Source organism: Nicotiana attenuata, chromosome 8, assembly GCF_001879085.1.
Source record: "Nicotiana attenuata strain UT chromosome 8, NIATTr2, whole genome shotgun sequence".
NCBI lineage: Eukaryota > Viridiplantae > Streptophyta > Magnoliopsida > Solanales > Solanaceae > Nicotiana > Nicotiana attenuata.
In genome coordinates, this window is record NC_031996.1 from 16,299,499 (window position 1) to 16,304,998 (window position 5,500).

Sequence of the window (5,500 nt, forward strand, 5' to 3'; positions counted from 1 at the left end):
GGAAAAACTATTTCGTGCTTCCCGTAGAAGAAACAAAGAAAAAGAACTTAGTAAAAAGGACAAAGAAGAAATGGAAAAGTTGACACATTTTGTTTTATATATAGAAAGAAAATTGATTTTTCTCCAAGGAAAAAACCTACTTTTGTTGACAATGAACTAATGTCCAAATAGCCGAGATCTATCGAAAACAAGGGGTAAATTTTGCATATCACGATTCAAGATATCGCTCATGAAACACTGAAACGGAGCAAGTTAAAAATAAAACGATAAATGGCCCATGCAGGTCTCGAACCTGCGACCTTCGCGTTATTAGCACGACGCTCTAACCAACTGAGCTAATGGGCCGTTGTGTTTGCAATGTCATCTAAACTTTATTTGTATTAGTCTGCTTGGGTCGTCCATATAATCAAATAAATACTGCTGATATCACGTTGAGAATAAAGACTGTTCATGACTTTCTACTTCTTACTACTCCAAATAAACAATCTGTTGAACTTTAAGCTGGAGCATTGTGTGTACAAATGGAAAAAAAAATTCGACTGAAATTGTCTCACCTATTCATGTGCATAATCAATGTACATTTGACCAACTGAGACATCAGCCATTGTAATTTGAAAGTATTATATTTATACAGTACTTATGAGAGGAAAAGAGAAACGTACTTTTATACTTAGCATATATTAATATGGAGTATATAATAACTTATGCAACATATTTTAGATTGAAAACTAGTTTAATGATACATTAAAATTCAAAAATAGCCAGATTTACAACTGGTCGTTCAAAAATAGCCCAATTTCAAAAGTAATCGAAATTTAGCCACTTTTTATGTAAAGATAAATCTGAGCGAAAACACTGTTCAAAACCCGGAAAATACTCCAGTATATTATGTTGGAGTTTCAGCATAAGTATACTTGAACTCCAGCATATTATACTGGAGTTCCAGGATAAGTATGCTGGAACTCCAGCATAATATGATGGAGTTCCAGCATAATATGATGGAGTTCCAGCATAAGCACACTAGAACTCCAGCATAATATACTGGAGTTCCAACAAGTATATTGGTCCAGTATAATATACAGGAGTTTGGAGCACCGGTGCTCCAGTCTCCAGTATATTATACTGGAGCCAGCAAAGTATATCGGTCCAACATAATATGCTGGAGTTCATACACAAGTGCACCGAACTCCAGTATATTATGCTGGACCAGTCTCTATTGCAGCAAAATAGTGGCTATTTTTCATTGACTTGGTAAACGCTGGCTATTTTTGATTGACCAGTCCGAAAACTGGCTATACCGTGCTATTTTTACGTTTATTTCTGTTTATGAAAGATATTGGGCTTGGGCCATATTCTAATACCATCATTCAACGGTTGCTTGATCTATAAGTCGCTTTGTTTAACATATTTCTCATCATTACAAAAACGAATTTTTACATTCCTATACACTATATGAAATAATATTACCCTTCCTATTCAAGTTTTACTATAATTACATTTTATATTCCCAATTACCATATATGTACATTTTAAGAGAATTAATGGTATTAATTACTGTCTTAAAATAACTCTACCGTATATTCCCACTCCCCCCACGTTTCTCTCTCCACATCTCACCCCCTCACCCACGTATCTTCACCCACGATTCTCTTCACAATTCTCAGAATCCTCCATTAACCCCTATTTCATCTCTTCTTCACAAACCAGACGAATTGGGACTCTTATTCAAAATTCTACCTCCATTAACGTCTCTGATTACCTTGATTTTCAATGAAGAAGAAGATAGCTTCAAAGAACAGCCCTACAAAAGACAAAGGAGAAGATATTCCTTCATTTAATTTGGGTGTTTTCTCAGCAAATTCACCCAAAAAGGCTTCAAAATCAGCTCATGCAGAAGAAGAGAACAAGCCCGAGCTTTCCCCTCGTGAAGCTAGGGCAAAAGCTCAAACAAAGCAAAAGCATGATATTGATGCTGGTGAATCTTCGATACCTATCAAATCTGCGAAAAGGAAAGGCAAAGAGATTGATTTCGATAATGATTTCGTCGAAGAAAAAACTGCCATTAAAGTTGCAAAAAAAGTTAGAGTGTCTCCTAATGTAAAAGCTTCAAAAAAGAAGAAAGTTCAAAAATCTACTAAAACTATTCTCCAACAGTCATTGGTGAAGGTAAGAATTTATTAGTTTTAAAATTTAATTTTGGTAAAAGCTAAAAAAAATTGTTCTCATTCTTATGAACCTATATAATGTTTGATTTTGTAGTTTGTAGAAATTTTGTCTACATTGTGTAGATTTGTTGTAGATTTATAATTCATGATTGTAAATACATTTTTTTTTATAAATGTTTGCTTTATTTTGACTCTGTTTAAAGATTGTAGAAATTTGGTTATAAAATTATAGTTATGTTGTTATCTGTTTTTGACTTTTCCATGTAATTGTATAGGAATATTGTATTAAAAATGTGGATAGTTTGTTTTTTAGGTTTGAGCCTTGTTTTAATAAGGAATATTTCCTTTTGCTACAGAATGGACCTTTTTTTGCACCTCATAATGTTGGTTATGGGCTCGTTAGGTTTCAGACATTATCCGACCCCAGTATACCTGGCCAAATCAAAGATTTAGTGTCTGCAAATGGTTTAAAGCTTTTCAAGAAGACATGTTTTGATTATTTGCTTTCATTGCCCAGAATATGTATGCAAATCAAGCAATTCATCTTCTAATGAAGTATGAAGTGAATGCATCTGGTTCTGACTATTTTTCAGCAGAGATAAAGGGTCAGAGGTTGAATTTTGGCTTGAGAGAGTTTGCATTGATAACTGATCTAAAATGTTTTACGGAAGTGACAGACTTTGGTTACACACCTACATATAACAGTAAAATAATCAGAAGCTATTTTCAAACAAGGAAAAGGTTGAGAAGTCATACTTAAAACAATTGTAACCACCAAAAGTTGGTTGAATAACGATGACGCAGTCAAGTTGTGTATTCTATATCTCATAGAATTCTTCCTCTGTCCTTCAGACAAAGACAATGTAGGGTTGGTAGACCATTTTAGGTTTTCGACTGCTACTCAATGACTCAATCAAGGTTGTTTTGCAGGCGATAAACAGTCAAAAGAATAACATTGATGCCAGGGTAGTATTTGAAATATATTCATTTAACAGAACAATTTATATCACCTCTAAATTTATATTATCGTCCATAAAGTATATATCCTAACAAATTTAAAGCCTGCCGTTTGCTGGGAGTTCTACAAAAATTGTTGAGCAATCAAAAGAAAAGAACAATCAACATTTTTCGTGCAGTAGTGATAAACCAACGCATGCCAGCAACATTAACAAAAGTATGGACAACATATCTGCATTATATCTAGAATATGTCTAGACATATATACATATGCCTACAGTATATCTACACAGATTTTCATATATATGTAGATGTTTACAATATAAATTTCATATTGCCTACAATTTTATCAACTAATGTGCATTATGATTCAAATGGGTTTATTAGATACAGGACAAGTGAATGACATGGAAATTAATGAGAATGTTCTTGTACGTGTTTGTCACGACCCATCTCCATTATAGATCGTGATGGCGCCCGACACCATGTCAGGCAAGCCAACGCGGAAATATACTTAGGTTCTCATTTTACTTTTACCAGAAAAAATAAGTGCAACAAATTCTCAAGTTAAGGTTAAGACCAGAAGCGATCAATAATGTATCAAAATAATTATACAACCCCAAAATAATAGTCTACTAATGTGTGTGCCAAGACCTGGTGTCACAAGTAATGGGCAACTAGTAGAATGTACAAAAGGATAACTCTATCCTACTATCTGAGATAGAATAGACAACAAAAGTAAGAAAAGACTCCATCAGGTTGTTGAACGGCTCAGGAAGGGAGCAGCTCACCGTGGAAGTCACGGTCTATGAATCAGGGGCGCGCACCAGACTAATAGCCAAATGTACCTACCTCAGATCCTGTACAATTAAGTACAGAAGTGTAGTATGAGTACATAAACAATATGTACCCAGTAAGTATCCCGTCTAATCTCGAAGAAGTAGAGACGAGAGGTTGACTTGATACTTACTAGGGTCAAATAATGCAATAAAGTGCTATACTAAGCATGGGAGTCACAAATAATCAACAATTTATACCGAGAGGTAATAAGTCATGTCCTTAATAATATTTCAGTTAGCTATTTACATTTCAAAATACTTAGCAAAACAAATCATGGATAAGATTTCACATAGATATCATGCGCACATTATGCCGAGGTCGACGGCCCGATCCAACAGGAAATAACTGACTGTCAGAGGGTCGAATGACGCGAACCATAGATGCATCTATTTATACCGAGGCGATCGGCCCGATCAACAAATATCAATTAATATCAAGAAAACACACGAAGGCGCATTTATATTCAAATAAACTCATGCAAGGGTTCAACATTACCAAGAAAATATAGATATATTCACAAATATAGCATGATGTGGGTCCTAGACTACCCGGATAATTAACATAATAGTAGCTACGCACGGACTCTCGTCACCTAGTGCGTACGTAGCCCTCGCATTTAGTAGCAAATTACTCAATTATTACACCTATGGGGACAATTCCCTCTTACAAGGTTACAAAGGAGACTTACCTCGCTCCAAAGCGTACGTCCAATACCAAGAACGAGCCCTAACCCTCAATTCGGAGCCGAACGATCCAAAACTAGTTAAATGAGGTAGGAACTAGTTAATATAAACTCACAAGATCGTATTCTAATCATTTAAGCAATTTCCCAACCCATAACACAAGTTTCCTAAAATCCGACCCCGGGCCCACGTTCCCGGATCCCGAAAATTTTCGAAGGAAGTTGTTCTCTATAACCTAAGGATCAATAATATATGATTTCTAATTCATTTCATAACCAATTTTGTGGTAAAATCTAAGTTTTATTAAAACCCTAGGTCTAGCTCTAACCCCTTGATTTCTCCAAATCTTTGGGTGTTAATCTACCCAAAACTCGAGTGTTAAACTTAGGAATAAGAGGGATGAACTTACCTCACGATGCTATGTGAAAATCCCTTATTAAGAGCTACAAAAACGCTCAATACCCGTGTGCCAAATGGTCAAAAATGGCTGGAGCTCGACTTAAATGAGCTCACTGCATCAGCAGTTTCCGCATCTGCGGTCAGGGGACCGCATCTGCAGTCCCGCATCTGCGAGAGGAGACCACATCTGCGGAATTGGCTAAAAGGGCCGGGACCGCTTCTGCGGTCTTGAAGCCGCATTTGCGTAGCCGCTTCTGCGGTTTGTCCTGGCCAACTCTGGGCCGCATCTGCGAGGCTACGACCGATTCTGCGGTCTTGCACCTGCAGTAGACCAACCGCAGGTGCGGTTATGACAGAAGCAGATGCTTCAGCACTTCTCCAAATTCCCAACTTCACTCGAGCCTCGTTCGTTTGACGCTCGGGGCTCCCAGGCCCCGCCCGAACATACCGACAAGT

General features: G+C 36.8%; 1 non-coding gene across 1 annotated transcript; it reads right to left on the reverse strand.

Annotated features, from left to right (window-relative positions):
• Positions 272–345, reverse strand: TRNAI-AAU. The gene has a single exon. It is a non-coding gene; the product is annotated as a tRNA-Ile (tRNA).